General features: G+C 33.7%; 1 long non-coding RNA gene across 3 annotated transcripts in view; it reads right to left on the bottom strand.

The window, feature by feature from the left end:
• Nucleotides 1–21,539, bottom strand: part of LOC104001852 (uncharacterized) — a 47,478-nt gene that overhangs the window by 14,919 nt on the left and 11,020 nt on the right. For 2 of the 3 annotated variants that reach the window (XR_008538823.2, XR_008538821.2), the window contains exon 4: nucleotides 3,684–3,807. This is a non-coding gene — a long non-coding RNA (uncharacterized LOC104001852). Of the gene's footprint in view, nucleotides 1–2,785; nucleotides 2,925–3,683; nucleotides 3,808–21,539 lie in introns of those variants that run through there. The other variant, XR_008538825.2, reaches the window with a different exon arrangement.

Consider the following 21,539-nt stretch of genomic DNA (forward strand, 5'->3'; position numbering starts at 1 on the left):
CCCACTGGGGTACTGCCTAGTGGAGCTGTGAAAAGAGGACTACCATCCTCTAGACCCTGGAATTGTAAGTCCACTGACAGCTTGTACCATGTACCTGGTAAAGCCACAGGTACTCAAAGCCAGCACATGAAAGCAGCCATGGGTGTTATACCTAGCAAAGCCACAGAGGCAGAGATGCCCAAGTGGGAGCCTTTGGGAGCCTACCCATTGTGTCTAAGAGGCCTGGATGTGAGACATGGAGTCAAAAGTGCTTATTTTGGAGCTTTAAGATTTAATAACTACCTTGCTGGGTTTCAGACATGCATGTGGCCTATATAGCTTTTTTGTTTTGACTGATTTCTCCCTCTTGGAATGGGTCTATTTACACAATGCCTGTACCCCTATTGCATCTTGGAAGTAACTAACTTATTTTTTATTTTACAGGCTCTTAGGCAGAAGGGACTTGCCCTGTCTCAGATGAGACTTTGACTTGGACTTTTGAATTAATGTTAGAATAAGTTAAGACTTTGGGGTATTGTTAGGAAGACATAATTGTGTTTTGAAATGTGAGAAGGACGTGAGATTTGGGAGGGGCCAGGCGTGAAATGATATGGTTTGGCTCTCTGTCCCCACCCAAAGCTCATGTCGAATTGTAAACCTCAATGTGGGAGGAGCAGTCTGTTGGCAGGTGATTGGATTATAGGGGCAGACTTCCCCCTTACTGTTCTTGTGATAGTGAGTCAGTTTTAAAGAGATCTGCTTGTTTAAAAGTGTGTAGCACTTCCCTCTTCATGATTTCTCTTTCCTGTCACCTATGTGAACATGTACTTTCTTCCCCTTTGCCTTCTGCCATGATTGTAAGTTTCCTGCGTCCTCCACAGAAACAGCAGCCTGTATAGCCCAGGGAACTGTGAGCTTATTAAACCTCTTTTCTTCATAAATTACCCAGTCTCAGGTAGTTCTTTATAGCAGTGCAAGAACAAATGAATACAGGTATTTTCAACATAAATGTTAAAATATATCAGTATTGTATAGTTTAATAAGTGAATATATTATTTTTCAGCAGATAAGAGATACTTCTAAAACATTAAAGTGTCTTATAATAGATTCAATCTTTTTGTCAAGTGGTGCTAGATTAAATTATTAAGAAATGAAACCTCAAATATGCAATTTACTTATTTGGATGCAGATAAGATTCAAAAGCAAAAGACATGTAACTTAATTTAAAATGCCAGTACAATAGATTGTCATCCATGAGTTTTCATAAAAGGATAATGAGGAGGCAACTCATTTTTATCAAAAGAAAGTAATTATATATTTGAGCCCTTTTCAAATCTTGGACAAAAATTTACTTATCGACATCTTGTACATAAAAGAGTGTTTAAATTTAATCTTATAACTTGATCCTTGTTTTTCTAAATTCTTAAGTGAAGGTACCCAGCCTTCATTCTCTTCCTTTGCCTTCCTATGAGGACACTGTTATCACATACTCCCAATTTTGTTTTTATAAATTCATCTTACTATGGAAAACAGTGCCTCCTTTTTCAACAGAATTGGAATCTCAGTGGAGATTTCCCTTACTGGATTCTTGTGTTTTCATCGTTTGTTTACTAGGTACATCAGGGAAGGGATGTTCATGTCTGTGACTCTGCAATATGCTATTCATTAATATTCTCCTACATGTTGGGAAGTCAGTACTTGTAAGTAAGTACAATTTTTTTCTAGTAAACTATATCCATGGGTAACACATATCTCCTACAGTGTACATTTAACACCATGAGAGTGGTTTATCCTATCCTTGGACTGAGAACAATAGCATGCTATTCCTATGGTTATCTCTATCAAGGCTTCTGTCAACAGAAAAACAAACATATGTCAACTGCAGTTTAAAGCTTAGTGCTGTTTCATTAAGTAAAATACTACAAAGGAGAGAATGGCTTAAGGCAGTAAAAAAGGTTAGATTCGTCTTTTACTCTTTCTACAACCAACGTCATTAACTCAGCCATTTGTAGGCTACCAGATCAATCACAGTGACAATAATTCTGGGATTTTCTTCTGGCCTACAAATCTGTTGTGTTGTACCATGAGAAACAGAAACACATGTGTTGTGCTTAGGAAGTATAGTTATTACTGATTAGGAATACGTATTTTTATATTATTTCACCCACTCATTTAATTTTGTCTACATAAATAATTTCCTTTGTGACAATAGGATAGTATAGTGGTTTGAGGCTCCCTAAAACAGAATTTTAGATGGAGATTCATGTGTAGGTAATTTATAGACAGAGCGCTCTCTGGTGGAACTTGTGAAGACAAAGCAAGAGAAAAAGCCAAGGAAATGCGTAGTTGTACCTAAAGTTAAAATCAGCCTGATTTCACAGGGAATTCAAGAGTATTAGTTACATCACAGAGTTGTCCTTCATTGAGATAAGATATTTTGCCACCTACTATCAATCGCTCATTGTCTGTGGATAGCTGAAGATAATAGGAGACATAAAACCGTCTTGGCATTTCTCTCTTCCCAGGGCAATTCTCCAGAGAAAGATGCAGTGGGGGATGTTAGCAGCCAACCCTCTGGGAACCTGGGGCATGTGTAAACAGGTCTGTTAAAATAATTGGAGCACATTACCCATTTTTCCACTACACATGGAGTCCAGCATTTTATTTCATGTTTCTTTAATCTAGTGGAGTCTTTATTTCTGGGACTGGCAGCAATCTGTGTAATGAAGGTCCAGAATTCAGGCACAAACACCATTACTGACACTGCTAAGCTGGCATCCACAGCGGGCATCAAACAAGAATACAATATAAGATTTTGGTCTTTGTGAAAACAACATGTGCTCATGTATATCAGTGCCCCAGCAGGAGATTTATTCTAGGGACCCAGAGCAGATGGTACAGTTGCCAATTGACCTTTATGGAACATTGTTCACTGCTTGACTTCACTAAAATAAAGAAAAAGAAAGAAAAAAAAAAGACAGCTTTCCCAGGCTCAAGAATATATTTAATCTACCTACATATTTGTTCTGTATTCATATATGAACACCGAAATAACTTATATTTTACCTAAAATGAGACTTTATGACAATTAAATGTGGAGTAGACAATATCAGCGTTGCCAGATAAAATACAGGATTTCCCAGCTACATTTAAATTTTAGATAAACCACAAATAATTTTTTAGTACAAGCTTTTCCATGCAATAAGTGGGACATACTTGTATTAAAAATGTATTCACTTTTATCTGAAATTCAGAATTACCTAGATGCCAGTAGTTTTATTTGTTAAAATCTAGCAATCCTAGACAATAGGCCAGAGTACTTAAAACATTAAACTTACAGTGCAATGGTGCTTTACAATTTCAAACAAAGAAATATTTTTAAAAAATCATTTGTCCTGCATTTCTATTATCAATATACAAATTAAAGATAAAGGTATATTTACAAAGAAATAAGAAACAAAGCATAAAAATATATTCAACTGCTTGAACTGTTGCTCCCCTAAACTTCCTAGGAACATCAAATGTTAAACATAAACTCACTCTTACACGCACATATATACATGCAAACATACACACAATTTTTCATTCTCATTAAGTTTTAAAAGACTACTGTTTGGTGAAGTTACAGCATCAATTTATAAATGATATATAAAAAGAAAAATCTCAGTTCCCCTGCAGCGCCTGTTGAAAACACATCGCATTACCTTCACTGCTGAGCAGAGCGGTACTGAACTGCTAGCTGTAATATTGCTTGGAATTGGAGACATCCATCACATGAGGAACCCCACCAGTTGGAAGGAAAGGAGAATTTCTTTATGTGTGATCTCCCTGTAGGAATGGAAGCAAGGAGTCAGTTTTTCTTGTCCACTCTTTCTTCTCCTTTTCATTTTTGTATTATTGTTCTGGAATTTATTCCACAGCAAGTTATTCTCTCATCTACTCATACACACTATTAACAAGCTAAAGTGTTTGCATGAGTTTCTACAGTGCATCACCAGTTTCTTTATTTTTAATAAAGAGTTTCTGAGAAAAAAGTAAGAAAACTAAGATAAAAATTATCTTTAACAATTTTAAATTAACAATACTAAAACTTCAAGCCAGTCAAATGCAGTCTGATCTCATTTTAAGAGAGAATTATTTTGTTTTAAACAGATGTGTCTGGAAGAGCTCTACTCAATCATCCAGTTTGAGTTGTATTTATCCAATAATTTGAATTAATCCATTATTTAAGAATTTTGAGACTAAGAGTAATAAAGTAGATATTATAAAGTTCAGTAAGCCACTCATAACCCTGGGATATCCTTACAGTTTTTGCTTGTTTGTTGCTTCCTTGTTAGTTTTTAGCTTTTGCTCTCTAGATTTCAAAGTTATACAAACAAGTTGAAGAAAAAGTAACAAACGTAATTCAAACGGTGGAAATAATAAGTTTTGTTTTTTTTTTTTTTTTTTTTTGTTTTTTTTTTTTTTTTTTTTTGAGACAGAGTCTCGCTCTGTCACCCAGGCTGGAATGCAGTGGCGCGATCTCGGCTCACTGCAAGCTCCGCCTCCAGGGTTCATGCCATTCTCTTGCCTCAGCCTCCCGAGTAGCTGGGACTACAGGCGCCCACCACCACGCCCCAAAGTGCTGGGATTACAGGCGTGAGCCACCGCACCCAGCCAGAAATACAATGTTATAGTAATAAAAATTATCTAAAATAGAAAATTAAAAAATATATATATTGTGCATCCTGTCTCCACAATGGGACAGTAAAACCAAAGCTCTAGTAGATAGTGGCATCATGGCATCACTGAAGCACAGTGAGAGCAGGGAGCCCTTAACAACTGTTGGAGTCATGGAGACATTTGTAATTGCCCCCACCCTAACCTGTCCCAGATGCATCACTTGGGAAAAGGCAGTCGTTAAATTAATGTTACAGACACAGATAATTCACAAAAGGCCAGATGGGTAGATTTAGGACTGTGAAAGCAGGGTATAGATGAGTCTTGATTTTAACATCAGTGACTCTCACCTCAAGGTATATCTGTTTTCCAGTGTCTTTCTTTCTTTTCTTTCTTTCTCTCTCTCTCTTTCTTTCTCTCTCTCTTTCTTTCTTTCTCTCTTTCTTTCTTTCTTTCTTTCTCTTTCTCTCTTTCTTCCTTCCTCTCTTTCCTTCTTTCTTTCTTTCCCTTCCTCCTTTCTTTCTTTCTTTCTTTCTTTTCTTTCTTTCCCTCCCTCCCTCCCTCCTTTCTTTCTTTCTTTCTTTCTTTCTTTCTTTCTTTCTTTCTTTCTTTCTTTCTTTCTTCCTCTCTCTCTCTCTTTCTTTCTTTCTCTCTCTCTCTTTCTTTTCTTTCCTTCTTTCTCTGTCCTCTTTCTCTCTCTTTCTCACCTCAATAGGCATGTTCAGGCTAGGGACTGGGATAGCTTACCCAAATAACATTGAGTAAAAGTAGCTGATGTTCTCAGTGGAATATCATGAGGAGCACAAATGTTATAAAATTTAAAAAGCATACAATATAAACATGAAAAAACAGGGAAAAACAGATTAAGTGGCATAGACAGAACAATAATTTCAGTAAGCATAATAAATACAATAAAGTGAAAAGACAGTGTATGATATTGGAAATGTAAGGTGGAATGAGTAGTTGTAAAGAAAATATGGTATAAATGAACTCAAACAAATTTACAAGAAAAAAACAACCCCATCAACAAGTGGGCAAAGGATATGAACACACACTTCTCAAAAGAAGACATTTATGCAGCCAAAAGACACATGAAAAAATGCTCATCATCACCGGCCATCAGAGAAATGCAAATCAAAACCACAAGGAGATACCATCTTACACCAGTTAGAATGGCAATCATTAAAAAGTCAGGAAACAACAGGTGTTGGAGAGGATGTGGAGAAATAGGAACACTTTTGCACTGTTGGTGGGACTGTAAACTCGTTCAACCATTGTGGAAGACAGTGTGGCAATTCCTCAGGGATCTGGAACTAGAAATACCATTTCACTCAGCCATCCCATTACTGGGTATATACCCAAAGGATTGTAAATCATGCTGCTATAAAGACACATGCACACGTATGTTTATTGCGGCACTATTCACAATAGCAAAGACTTGGAACCAACCCAAATGTCCAACAATGATAGACTAGATTAAGAAAATGTGGCACATAAACACCATGGAATACTATGCAGCATAAAAAAAGATGAGTTCATGTCATTTGCAGGGACATGGATGAAGCTGGAAACCGTCATTCTCAGCAAACTATCGCAAGGACAAAAAAACAAACACTGCATGTTCTCACTCATAGGTGGGAACTGAACAATGAGAACACATGGACACAGGAAGGGGAACATCACACACCGGGGCCTGTTGTCCGGTGGGAGGAGGGGGGAGGGATAGCATTAGGAGATATACCCAATGTTAAATGACGAGTTCCTGGGTGCAGCACACCAACATGGCACGTGTATACAAAGGTAACAAACCTGCACGTTGTGCACATGTACCCTAAAACTTAAAGTATAACAACAACAACAAAAAGAAAATAAAGTATATACTACTTACAATAGTTAAGTAGGAAAAACAGCAACCAAGTCACCAATATATGTTTAGTAGCAAAAGGTATTTTTATAGAGATGAAGTCACTAAGCTGGAAGTAATTCAAACCAGGCATTATCAGAAAGGTAAAGAAAGATGGTAAAATAAAGAAAAAACTTAGCAGATTTGGAATGTAGATGTCAAAATGCTTAAAGTACATATAACATGAGAAAAAAAAGGAGAGAATAAAATTGAATTGCAGAATAACTTGAAGGTATTAGAACTGTCTAAATATAAGTTAAAATATGAGGTCTCCAAATAAAAGTAAACATAAAGTAACCAAATGGTACCAGAGAAAGAATAAGTAAATTTAAACACATCATAGATAAATTACATTGCATCATAACTAAAAAAAAAGATATTCTATAGATTTTATAGATAATGTATATTTACAGAGCAACAAAAAGTATACTGGCATCAAATTTCTGAATAGCAATATTTAAAGACTAAGAAGATGGCTTAATATTCCCAGCGTATTGAATAAAAAGACATAGACCAAGATTTTATACCCAATAAAATTGCTGCTCAAATGTGCTGGAAAAATAAAAAAATAATCTTAAGCATTCAAGTCTTCAGAATATGTACCACCTGAAGATCGTCTTTGAAAATACCCATACAAATATACCTGGGCCAAATACTTGATTCTTTTTTCTCAGCACCATGCTTGCTCTTTTATAGTCTCCAGTATATTGCTAGGGTTAGAAGTTAGCAAACTACATCTTCTAGACTTCCTTGAAGGTGTCTGGCTTATGGTTCACTCACACAGCTTGGTTATAAACTCATTAACAATCTTGAGTGTTTCAAAAGTTTCCCCAGCAGAGGCATCTAAGGAACTCAGTAATGTAATTTTCCTAGAGTAGCCACTGCCTCCTGCATTTACTTAGACGCTTGCTCCATTTTTCTCTATCTGCACTTCCATTACATTTGTACTTATTTTCCAAATTTAAATTCATCTGTTTAAGTCACCATAATCAGTATCTGCTTTTCTGATTGGACACTGACTACAACAGTACTTCAGCAGATGTATGGAAAACAAAAAAGAATACTAAGTTCTTGTCTAAAAAAAGCAATAAAAATAATCTAAATCTTTAAATATTGAGAATAAATATTGTACAAAAATATAAAAATATTAGAGAAAGTACGGGGGAAGAACAGAAATCAATAAAAGCATTTCATTCTTATTATTGAAGGTGGCGTAAATGTAAGATAGAGATATTTAAGAAAAAGGGAATAAATGCAAGTATAGGTAATATGATAGAAATAGCCACCAGAATAATAAAATATAATGTATAAAATGTAAATCAGCATAAAAATTTTGATCTATAAAGTAGAGAATGGGGAAAGAAGAAAACACTTTTTAAAGGTTGGTGAATGGAAGATACAATATTAGATAGGCAAAATGAGTTGATATAACAATTATTTTCATCCATTTAATTGAGTATACTCAAGTTTTGAAAACTCTTGTTGAACTATTTAAAATAAATCTAGATCTTACAAAAAGGAGTGTAGGGAAATAAGATAAGCAACTATAGAAGAAACAGTTTAGCCAGACAGAAAAAAGAAAGAAAAAGTCAATTATCCTCCCCCACAAAAAACATTTATATACAAGAATTTCTTTAAAAGTTTAAAATAATGGGGTGGAAAAATATTTATTTGGCATGTATGAACCAAAGAAAGGAAATGTTATAGGTCAAACACACAAAGTATGCATGATACAGAGTGGTCGAATAATATAATCTAAAAGTTGAATGTATTTGTGACCAATATTGAGAGAGAGAACTTTAATAAATTATCTTTTGCATTTAAATGCAATGCTTCTGGATATGTAATTATTTAAATATGAGTACCTCTGCTGAGACAATTTTAGACTATGATTAAAAATTCAAAAGAACAGGATACAGAAATACAGTTATTCTCATTTTGTGGAATGAATTAACATGGAAAAATGCCACATTCTCTCAAAGTAATTTAGAAATCCAATTCAATTTTGATTAAACATCTAATTAATTTTTAATTTAAAAATTTTACAAACAGATTTCAAAAAAAGGTTCACAATAGCTATGAAAATTGGGAATTAAAAAAATGAACAGGGAATATTTACAAATGTTAAGATGTAAAAAAACTCATGTTAATAAAATCACACACAAAAATACGTAAACAAAAAAAAGCACAGGAAAACAGGTGATACTGAGAAAGGACTCGAAAGGTGGACAGTACGGCACAATTAATGGTTCAGCAAGAGATATTTTCTGTATATAAGAACACAATGTGTGATCAGAGAAGCATTACAAATCAGTGAGGACATTATTGTTTTAAAACTGACATAAAATTTTTAAATTTTATGCCTAATACTTGGACTGTTATAAATGCATTTTTAAATAATATACAAACATATCCTCCAAGTTGATAGAAGGCCTAACTAGGAAAGACAAATTTAAAACATGATAGAAAAAAAATAGAAAATTATCTTTGTCACCTTATGGGGATTAGTTCTTTCAAAAAGAGATCTAAAAGAAACAACAACAAGGTAAAATTCTATGAATCTGAATTTGTTAAAAGTAATTTTATCTGCTTAGTGTAACATTACAGAATGAGTTTTCTTCAACTGCCTGGCTCAAGCAATGCTCCCACCTCAGCCTCCTGAGTAGCTGGCAATACAGACACCCAAAATCACACCCAGCTAGTTTTTAATTTGTTGTTGTTGTTGTTTTTGAGACAGGGTCTCACTATGTTGCCCAAGCTTGTCTCAAACTCCTGGACTCAAGCAATCCTCCTGCCTTGGCCTCCCAAGGTGCTGGGATTATAGGCATGGCCCATCATGTCTGGCCTATAGATGGAGTTAGCAAGTGTGTCCCATTCTAGAAAAGATATATATGTAAAATCTAAAGGCAACTGGGCAATATAGGTACTTCTACATATTAACAAGAGTAGTTCAGAAATCCAATACCCAGAAAAAGATCTTTGATTTTATTTTTAGGTTTTTAAATTAATAAATGTATCTATATAAATCTGTACAAACACACATATATAGATAGATACACACAAATGTTAACTTAGCTGCTCAACTTCATTAGCCTTCACAGAAGTGTAACTTTTAAAGTGTAACTTTAAATAGCCATAAGATCTAGTAAATATGCTTTAGAATGCCTAGATGTAAAAGTAAGATAATATCAATGTCTGTGGGGACATGGACACCATCATGCCATACTTAAGCTCATCCAATCTGAAGACCAATCTGACCATACTTAGTGAACTTAAAAATCCTTTTTTCCCTATGAGATATCACTTCCTCTAATCAGTATGTACCTCAGCAAAGCTCTCACATGAACACCAAATGTATACACTCGTCTTTATTATAGTCTTATCTGTGGTAGCAGTGAGGTAGGGGCAACCCAGATATCCGTCATCAAGGACATGGATAGGAGCAATATGTTGGGTGCTTATGGTGTGTGTAAAATACACACGAGTCCTGAAGTAAGCTACTGGCAGCATGAATAGATTTTGAAAACTGTGTAGAGTAAAATAAGTAAAAAATTTAATGCAAATTTTATCATTAATGTTAGAAATAATTAAATAATTAAATGCAATTTCTAACATTAATATGTATTAAAACACAGAGATATACATATATATTCCACAGTATTAATATTTTCAAGGATATTTAACAATGCCTGAGAAACATATTAGAGTGGCCAACTATGGGAAATTTCCCTAATGGGAGAGGTGATGGGGAGGAAGCAAAAAGTAAAAAAAATTAAATAAAAATAAATACGATGTCTTTGACAGACAGATTTTGAAAAGTATTTTTGAAATAAATTGCTTGATGAACTTAACACTGTATTAGTAATTAGCACATGATAGTTTCATTAAAATGTGCAGAAAATCTTTATATTAAGATTTAAAATGATTAATAATGAATGTATTTTTACTCAACAGCATTACTTATTGTTGAACATAAAATCTAAATCAACCAATAAAAATTGAAGAAAGTAAATTAAATTCCACTTACCAGTCTTCTGTATCTGTTTAGGAAGAAACTCAGTCTCATATGTTTTAATTAATATGCACAGTACTTTGAGTGTAAGGATTTCAAATAAGCACAGAAAAATCCTAATAAAAGCATTTGCTTAAAAAGAAGCAATTCAATTTTTAACCTATCAATGTTAACTTTAGATTAAAGTATATCATGTGGTTTTATAAATAGGTTTTCTAATGGAAGGCTTATGTAATTAGATGTAAACTCCTATTTATCAATCTAATGATCTGTTTGAACAGATACATTATTTAAAATCCCACTCTACATGCATAAAAAGGACCTAAAATAAGTACCGCATATTTAAAGAAAAACTTATTTTCTGTAGAGATAGATTTTTACTTTTATAATTTAATGGAAACAATATTAGAGTGGAAAACAAATTGCTTGGCAAGTGACAAATCTGACCTAACTACCTATGTGTCCTTAGGAAAATTTTCTGAGTTTCAGATTCCTCATCTTAACACTGAACATGTCTCCTAGCTTCCTAGCTTTTACAGTGGCTGGATAAGAATCTAAATCTTTGTATTGAAATCTTTCTAATTCTAATACAAGAATAACTTCCAAAAAAGGCTAAATGTGCTTTAGATTTTTAATCTCTTAAAAAATAACATTTTTTTAAATTTGAAAATAAAATTAAAATGTTTCCATTTAGTCAGCTATGCTTTAACATGTATTAATATACATAATATGCTTTTATTCATGTATTTGTTTACTGATCATGCAAGCATGCATATATCACTACTGACAACATTTGGTCTGTTCTGATTTCATTGATAACTACTCCTCTATACACATTTATATATTTAATATAAACATGTCAAGCAAGGCCCTAACATTGACTCAACACCACTTATATCCTCAGCTTTATCTAAACTAGATAAGGACTGAATTTTTTTTTTACCAAATCTTTGCCTTGATAACACCTCCATTTCTCTGTGAAATATAAATATGTCATCATATAGAGATGAAATTCTTTCTTGTTCCTGTATTCTGACATTAGTGTCCCAATCATTATGCTCCCTAAGTCTTACCTCTGACTTCACTTTTGTTATTAAATTTATATTATCAATTTATATGTCAATCTTCTCCATTTAATTGGTTAATTCATATTTTAAAAATTAACAGCGCAAATGCAATCAGTGCATACAAAAAGCCATGTGTCATAAAGTCCAAGCTAATTTAATTAATATCCCATCTTGAAGGTTGATTTTCCAATATAGCATGCAACTATACAAAGGAGCATTATCAAATAAAGTTGACTAAACTCATAAAGTAAGTATTCTTAATTATGCCACCTTTTAGAAATGATTTGTGTACTTTTTATGATTTTACAAAGTACTTAGAAAAGCACTGTGGAAGAAATATAAAATGATGTTAAAGTGCTTTAGTCACTACAATGTATTGTGAAAGTACACTCATTTGTCTTGGACATTTTCAATAAAATTGTATTTTCTTTGGTATCATAAAAATGCATCGTAAAAACATAAGTTTTCTGGCAATGCTGAGCCATCTGTTTTGTTCGGATCTTATCATTGTTTTGCTCTGTACAACAATAATTAAGTGTGTTGGCAGTAAGAGAAATAACAGTTGGATTTCTTTAGAAGATTAACAGTATGAACAGTACAGCTAAAAAAGAAATTTTCTCACAGTTTCCAAAAATATCCCACCTTTACAACTTCGTAGCAGAGGAACCTGGTGAGCCGCCCACTCTCTCCTACCTACCACCAAATGGCTACAATATCTTCAGTGCAGGCAGCACTTTCCAGAGGGTTGGTTTTTTTCTTCTGGAAGAAGAATGCTTATTACTGTTACAATGCCTCTACCTTGCAACTGTCATTTTCCTCTCCTTTTCTCTAATTTCTGTGATACTAAAGTATCATACTAATTTCTATGATACTAAAGTATCATAGTCTCCCTGTTTTTCCAATTCCTTTTAATACTGGCATCTGTTTTTAGGTATGTCAAATTTGACATATACCTTGCTTTGGAATCTCAAAGGACACATTCCTGTTCTTAGAAATAGAAATTTGCTTCATTGCTTACAAAGAGGATGAATTATTTGCTGTCAATCTTAAACATGTAGATGATTATCCTTCTTCTGATTACAGAAACAGTAATAGTGTATAGGAAATTATACTTACAAGCCCTAGGGATTGGGATTCTCCAATAATATAATATTGTATAAGAATTTTAATTTAATTATAAGTTGTTGAGATCGACACATTTTTAAATTTTTTCATTCATTACATCAGTGCCATTTTCAATTTTATCTCTTTAGGTCAAAAGTTGAGATGTATATACATTTGTAAATTTATTCAGTTTTAATCCAGAGTCAGGTTATATTAAAGACATCCTGGGCCGGGCGCGATGGCTCACGCCTGTAATTCCAACACTTTGGGAGGCCCTACTGCCTGATATGGGGCATGAAGAGCACTTCCCTGGTAGGTGCTTGCTGTGCTATGATCCTCCTTAGCAGTGCTTCTTGGTCACCCTGGTTTCTCTGAATGCAGTTTGCATTTTTCAGACCCAAGAGAATTAATGGCCAATTGTTTTGGCAAGATCCCGCTTGCCAATGCCATCTGGTTACCCCCACTGTCCTTCAGGGACGCAGTAGAAAAACATCAATAGTTTGTCTATGCACATTTTTTCTTTCTTTCTTTCTTTTCTTTTTTTCTTTTTCTACCAAGGCCTGTTGTGTCACACTTGCCTGTTGCCAGAGAGGCTCCCATTTGCTCCAAGGGGTAAATTAGATTATCTGGGCTGCCTTTGTTGCTGGGTTGGTGATTATAGACAATGCGGAGCCAGAGTCTTCTCTTTTTGTTGCTTGGAGTGACAGAAGACACCCTGCTGAGTTGTTCTTCCAGCTCTAGGGTGACAAAACTGTGCAACTTCCTCACACTACTCTGAAGTTGTTCTTTGGTTGCCTGTTGCATTATTTCTAAGGTTTTAGTTGTACTTAGCCAAGAGAAGCAGAGAGAAAGTAGTATATTATATTTTAGCTGAACCAGAGTCCATATGGATTTTTTTCTATCCTAATAAGTTCCTATAGGCTTTAATAGGGCATTTTGGACACTTATTTTTAATATAAATATATTTAGTTAAGTGTATTTGATTAAGATACAAAAATAAAATATAGAAATAACATATACATATGTAACCATATAAATAGTGTGGTAGACAAAGATAAAGATACAGTCTTACAGTATGTAAGCTCAGGAAAATTTTGTTCTCAAAACCACAAAGAAAATGTTCAGAGAAGCTCCTTCTTTTACATATTTGGAAATGCCCATGCACCAGAAAATCATACTCTGTCTGTTCCATTGTATTACATTAGAAGTTCCACACTGTGAGTAATGACAACCTCAAAACATGTTATCTTCTCTCATCCCACTTACCTCAACAACTGGAGCATGACATTTTTTAATAGCAAGAATCTATTTTAATTTAGTTTAAATATCAGCACTGCATCTTTATTCTAGTAGCCTTCTGCTTGCATGAACCCATACAAAATAACTCATATTACCTATTAAATATATTTATATTGTGCATTTTTCCTTATAAGATTGGTGAAACATCACATACAGTGACTGTGAATTATCTTAAGCATTTTTTTCTTTTAACGGATTTAAGGAATATAAGGATACTTCCAGTTTAAGGTAGAACACCGAAACACAGATTTAGTTGCTATATCTCTGAGATCCCTCTAAATCAGGGGTTCATAACTAGAGTACATGAACTTGAATGGATATAATCTTGTATTTTATATATCTATTTACAGTAACTTTTGAGTGAAAATTATCTTTCCTTCAAGATGTAGAAGCAACGAACTCCAGTAATGTTAGCAATATTTATAGCTTCTATTATCATTAAAAATCATAGGCAGTTTCATGTCATAATTTAGACAAGTAGGAATGCAGATAAGTAGGAATTTTGATTATATTGATCAATACTTTGAAATTATGATAGATATTAGGTATGAACTTAATATTTTTACTTAAGGCATGAGTGGAGATATATTTATTGTTATATCAAAAATAGTTTAAAAATATGTTTATAACTTCTTTTCAATGCAACTGCTTTCTGTTGCATTTCTATATAATTTATTTCATGAATTAAGAACATTATTTTGAAAAGCCCATAGACTTTACTACCTTGCCATAAAGAGTCATGGGGCAAATGCATGTGGAACATGTACTCCAAAATGATACTTAAAATATTTTTTCAACAGTAAGCCAGGCTTGGTGACCCACTCCTATAATCACAGCACTTTGAGAGGCTGAGGCGGGCAGATCACTTGAGGTCAGAAGTTCAAGACCAGCCTGGCCAACATGGTGAAACCCCATCTCTACCAAAAATACAAATATTAGCTGGGCATGGTGGTGCATGCCTGTAGTGCCAGCTACTCGGGAGGCTGAGGCAGGATAATTGCTTGAACCTGGGAGGCAAAGGTTGCAGTGAGCCGAGATCATGCCTGTGTGCACTCCGGCCTGGGTGACAGAGCAAGACCCTGTCTCAAAAAAAAAAAATAATAATAATAATAATAAAATATTTTTTCAACATAAATGTAAAATCAACAAAAGTGGAAGAAAAAAAGATCGAGAATACAATATTGGTAGCTGGAAAGCTGGTGGACAAGTGGTAACTTAGAAGAGGCAAGATAACTGAATGCTAAACCAGCACAGTGAAATACCAAGACAGAACTCAATTTAATGAGTTTTCTCAAAGACTCAGGAACTTGCAATGTTAGCTGCCTCTGAAAGTGGGGTAGTGAATGTGAAACTAAAACAAGGCACTTGTTAAACAATCTAAGAAAAGATTGAGCAACCCTATCTTTTCTGCTACTCTGCGGAACTAGTGACTGTCCATAGCAAACCTGGCAGAAGCCTACAGCTGTATTTTCTGAAAAATGCAAAAGAAAGGGATACTGGAATAATGCAATAAAGGCCTAAATTTAAGGCAGGCAGGAGTGAGACATTATCATACAGTAAATGAGAGAAGTAGATGAAAGTTTATATCCAGCAATCTTCACACTGCTCCAACAGCAGGGATTCTGGATTTGAATTCACAAACAAACCCATAGGATTAAATAAGCATTGCCAAAACACTTACTTAGTGTTGAAAAAGTATACAATATAGGTAGCAACACAGCATGCTCTGTAACAGCATGGTACAATCCTTATGCCTCCCTGACATGTCTTCCGAATGTCTCCATCACACTGCACTAGAACGCACAGGAGAGAAGGCAGAGTGTGCCTTCCTTTGGATTGAAGCCATCGATCAGCCTTAAGAGTTCCTTCAGGTTTTAGAGCTTGCTACTCGTATGCTCCCTGAAAGATACATAACAAGCTCCCATTCCTAGGTGGAGCTGCATATCTTACTCATCAATTATAGACTCTTTATTAGTTACATGTTCCTTAATAAATACTATCTTTAAGCAGGCAAAACTCCTTAGATTGGTACGTAACTTTAACACAATCCTCATTTATCTTGGATTTAGAATAAAGTACTTAGTCCTTGAATTAATATTGCATTGGGGTTCGACTAAGGGCTAAATTCTCAGGAATTCCTAATGTTAGGGGAAGACTAGACCAGCTACCAAAAGTTTCATTCCATATACTAAGTATTGAAACCTCTAGCCTTCATCTAAGGGACTTTTGGAAGACAGATCTACACTTTTCATGCAAAGGCTGGAAGAGTCTTCTGGAGATATCTTAAGAACACAAGGAAAAAGACTTAAAAGTACCAGCATTCTGGATTTCAAAGCATCACAGCTATATCAACCTCTAGAGAAGACAAGCTCTATTTATATGTACAAGGCTTCCAACTAACTTTTGAGTGATCAAATATAAGAAAAAGTAGAGATTTAATAGACATTTCAGATAAAGCTTCTCATGTGAAAGCTGGAAGCCAAATCACATAGATAAAAATAAAAGCATACAAAATTTTAAAAGTTCATAAAATACATTAATATTTGCACTGAGTAAACAAAGATAGTGCAGTGAAAAACAATAATAGGATGCAATAACAATAGAAGACTGTCTTGAAAATGTGGTGTTCTTGAAAATGAAAAATATGATAGATGTGCGTTTGGGTCCTTAATCCTATTTCACTGTAAGTGAAGTATTTTACAGTGTTACGCTATTTTACTCGGTTTGACCATTTTACTAATAGATAACTTTCTGTGATTTATAAGTATGACTGAGTAATTTTAGAACATTATTTCTTATATTGTGGTGAAGACTGCATATTTGTGATTTCCATACCTTTGTTTCTGCTCTCTAATCTAGCTCTTCAGAACAACAAAATAATAACAACAAAAGTCTTCAGGAGAGATCTTCAAATGCTCCGTTACCCTAAATGGTCTCTTCCAAAATATACATTTGTAGTTCCATCAACTAATGTTATTTTAAGAGAACTCTTAAGCTAGTTTTTGCTTTGTTTATGTATACATTTGTTTTTTTCATTTTTTTCATAATCTGATTTGTTTAGTACAGAGCACCATTGACAAAGATAGTTTTACCTTGAGGTGAACAAACTTTTTCAGTACAGGATTATATTGTAAACATTTTAGCTTTTTGCCAGTCATATGCAGTTTCTGTAATATATTCTTTGTTTGTATTCTGTATAATCTTTTAAAATGTTTTATATGGCTTAAAGGCTGTACAAAAACAGGCTGCAAACCAGATTTGGCCCTCCAGCCTTTAGCTTGCCAACCCCTGGTCTCTACCAAAGGAGGCTTTCTTGATTGAGAAAGTTAATCAAAGTAATATAATTTTTAAATTATCTGTGCATTTTGAATGGGGACATTACAATATTTGAATCATATTGACTTTAGAGATAACCAAAATTTTAATATGTTTTTCAGTTTAACTGCTGTGTATGTTTTGACCTGTCTTTAACCTACTGACCTGTCAAAATGTGGGTAGCTAAAATTCTTCATTTAATTTGCACTTTGTATTTTTTAGTTGAGACCAGGTATTGGCAAACTTTGTTATTATTATTACTATTATTATTTTTAAACAGGCAGATGGTAAGTGGTTTATTCCTGTCGACATAAAGATTTCTGTTACAGACATTAAATACTATCTTCACAGTCAAAACCAGCCATGGATGGTATATAAATGAATAAGTGTGACTACGTTGCAATAAAACTTTATTTATTTAAAAAATGGCTTTTCACTGTTTTTATAGTTTTAAAAGACAATTCTGTTTGGTGATTTTGTCATTAGGGAATTAAGTATTTCCCCTTGGATTGAGTAACCTGAAAAGCAAATAAAGATATTTTCTGTCAAGATGAAAATGGTAGGAGAGGCAGAAGGTACTTCCAAAAATTTGATGAAATTTAAAAAAAAATCACTCTTAAACCTGAATTCAAATAGACATGTAAACTAAATTATTGCCATGAGATTTTTCAAATTATATCTGAGATTTTGAAGCCTCTAGGGTGTTAGGAGATGAAACCAAGGAACACTAAATGGGGAGAACTTCATTCTCTTCAACTGGAAGAGCTCTGATTTCTGCCTCTCTCAAATATTTTACTGTATTTAGCACTTTATTTGGAAAAATTAAAGACTTCCTGCAAAATTATGTGTTTAAACCATTTCTCTGGCCATATTACTCTAAAATGGTTTCAGATGTGTCATCATGTCAACTACCTTGATGAAACCAATATTCTGTATAAGTATTACAGCTCCTTGATAGACCTTAAAAATATATAAATATATATTCCAACAAATAGCAATTAAGTTTTAGTAAAGTTTTTTAGCTAGCATTTTAAAATAATACATATTCTATTATACTATTTATAATATACCATAATATCTCTACTCACTTTATTCCCATTTGACTCCATATAAGTGACTACCTTAGCTAATTGTAATAATAAATCCAGGTTATTACTTAGAGTAGAATAGAATTCTGGCACCTCTTCTCTCTTGGTTTCTCTATTGTCCCTGTCTTCTAGCTGGTAGTAACATGAAGTTTAATTAGTTGAAGAAGTTAATTAACCCAGCACAAGTCCTTATCAATATTATCTCTTGATAATAATTATTTTGCCTGTAAATTATTATCTAATAAGGAAGGATAATTTTTAAAAAATCAAATATGCTTTGTTTTATAATTACATAATTATTAAAATTAATTATATATATTGGATCAACTTTAGTACATTTTGTTAATATATTATCTAAAAACTCCAGAATTACACTTAGATAGTAACCAATATTCAGTTGTGGCTGTTTAAATTTAATTATTTAAAATTAAATCAAATTAAGAGTTGATTTTTGTTGTGGTTGCACTAGCCACATTTCAAGTGTCCAACTATTTTGAGACTATTAAGATGTAGAAAATTTTTATTATTACAAAAAGTTCTGTTGGAGAGTGGGGATCTAATATTTAGAGTGAAATAACCACACATTAACCACAATATGTTGTTTTAAAATTACGTTGGACTGGGCTTTGGAAAATAAAAATTTCAATCTCAATGTAATTTATTAGAGTACATCATGTTTTATTCAATTTCTCCCAGTATATCCTCACTTCATTTACAAAAATGAAAACTGATTGTTAGATGATCTTTAGTGACACTTTGAGCTATAATACATATTATTCTAGAGAACAAGTGAGTTTTCTAGAAAAAAATAATAAAATTAAAATAAACATTAATTTTAAGTGATACACATATGTGTGTTGCTTGGATATGTTTGAATATTTGAATACATTTTCTGTATTTAGAAACACTTTTATCTCTTATGAAGTGCAAGACAGTGAGAAAAATAATTTAAACAATAGTTCTCAAACTCCACATATATGAAAATCACCGGAATGGCTTGTTAACATACACATTGCAGGGCCTCACCCCAGAGTTTTTGATACTGGACTATTGAGCTAGATCCCTGAATATGCTTTTCTAAGAGATTCTCACAATGACACTTTGAGAACCACTGGTATAAAAATAAGTTAGGCTCTTGCAAAAGAAAGACACAAACATAAAACCAAAATCATTAATTTAAAAAACTTAAATAACACTGATCATATAATGTAAAAGTTATAGTTATATTTATACTTATGCATATAAAGGACATAATGCTAAGTCATGAAGGAAGTATAAAATATACAATAGGAATTCAGACAATGGAAGATCATTTCTAAGTAAAGAAATAAGGAAAATCATATTTCATGGTGTAGGCATTGTTTGATCAAGAATTTGATAGAGTAACAATGTTTCACCTAATAAGGATGGAGGTAATGGCAGTATTCAAAAAACAAAAGTGACCAAAATTTGGGAATATGAGTACAGGGTATACAAAAAGGATTTTCTAGAAATTTGAAGACAGATGCTTGAGGCAATAAGTGAAAAAATAAGAATAGCTTTTTCCCCAGTTCCAAGACCAGGCAAAATTTTCACACAAAGATAAAGGGTATTGAAGCAAAAATTGCTTCAAACTTAAAATGGGCAAATTAGACTTTATTCAGGCTATAGCAGTAGAGAAGACAGATTGGACTTAATACTGTTGAAATGAAGTTTTGGGGGAGTGGGAGGTAGAGCACTAGGGTGAACTTTTGGGAAAGTACTAGAGAATTTAGAGAGGTTAATCAATGGGATAGGTGAAGTACACTGAGTTATTGCTCATTTTGAAAATGGTTTTCTCTGCAATTTGGCCATCTGTGTTTACTAAGTGGTGTCTACCGGGACTGGGAGATAAGGATGCTGATATGGTTTGGCTGTGTCCCTACCCAAATCTTATCTTGAAATGTAGCTCCCACAATTCCAATGTGTTGTGGAAGGGACCCGGTGGGAAGTAATTGAATCATGGAGGCAGGTCTTTCCCATGCTGTTCTCATGATAGTGAATAAGTCTCATGAGATCTGATGGTTTTATAAAGGGGAGTTTCCCTGAGCAAGCTCTCATCTCATCTGCTGCCATGTGAGACATACATTTCAACTTGACTAAGGCATCACCAGCCACATGAAACAGTGAGTCCATTAAACCTCTTTCTTTTGTAAATTTCTCAGTCTTTATCAGCAACTTGAAAAAAGACTAATACAGATGTTTTTCCTTAGATGTTCACATTTCAAAGAAATGGTTTCCATGTACTTGAAAAAAGCATTTTTTGGATTATCAAAGTAGCAAGAGGCTGAAAGAAAACTTACATGCGTTTGAAAAAGGCAGATAAAGAATTTACGCTTGCAAGTTTACTAAAGTAAATCTTCTAATGAAAAGATGGATGGACTCCATAGTAAGGAAAAGGTCAGTATAAAGAGCAGGCCAGCTAAGGGAAACATTAAGGCCATCTTGGTCAGTGAAAAACCAACATTTTGTAATCATCTAAATCTTCTCAAGAGTATGGGCTGGAGAAGACTGGATTGAAATTGTCTTTAATTTCAATCCAATTTCAAAGTCTTAGTAGTTTCTTTGTAAAAAGTCACACAAAGAGACATCATATGAAATCAAACAGAAATGAATAAACTGTACTAAAATGTGAGGCAAAGAGTCACTGGGCATCATCTTATCTAATTTTTCATTCTTCAAATGGTAAAACTAAGTTTTTAAGGTTAAGTTTTTTACTCAAAGTCACAATTATAGTAATAGCCAAGTAAGAATCAGAATATAAGTCGTTTACAGTTACCTAGAAGAGGCAAAGGAGCCAACAAAGGTGAGTTTGTATTTGCAGTTACCCAATCATTATTTTCACATGAGAGAGGAAAAAGTGAGAGAGAAAATGAAGAAAACAAGTAATCCCTTGCATCCAGTGATTCAAATAAGAGTAGAGAAAAAGTGAGAGAGAATTAGATCTCAGTAAACATATTTCAGAGCATTTCAGTACAAAATTCATAGCACAGTCCACTCTTTATCATCAACTCACATACTGAGTCAAAGGCTTACATTTTATTGTTTTCACTTGACCCTCAGAGCAAAACATAGCAGGATCTCCCAATTCTTCT

Source organism: Pan troglodytes, chromosome 14, assembly GCF_028858775.2.
Source record: "Pan troglodytes isolate AG18354 chromosome 14, NHGRI_mPanTro3-v2.0_pri, whole genome shotgun sequence".
Taxonomy (NCBI): Eukaryota; Metazoa; Chordata; class Mammalia; order Primates; family Hominidae; genus Pan; species Pan troglodytes.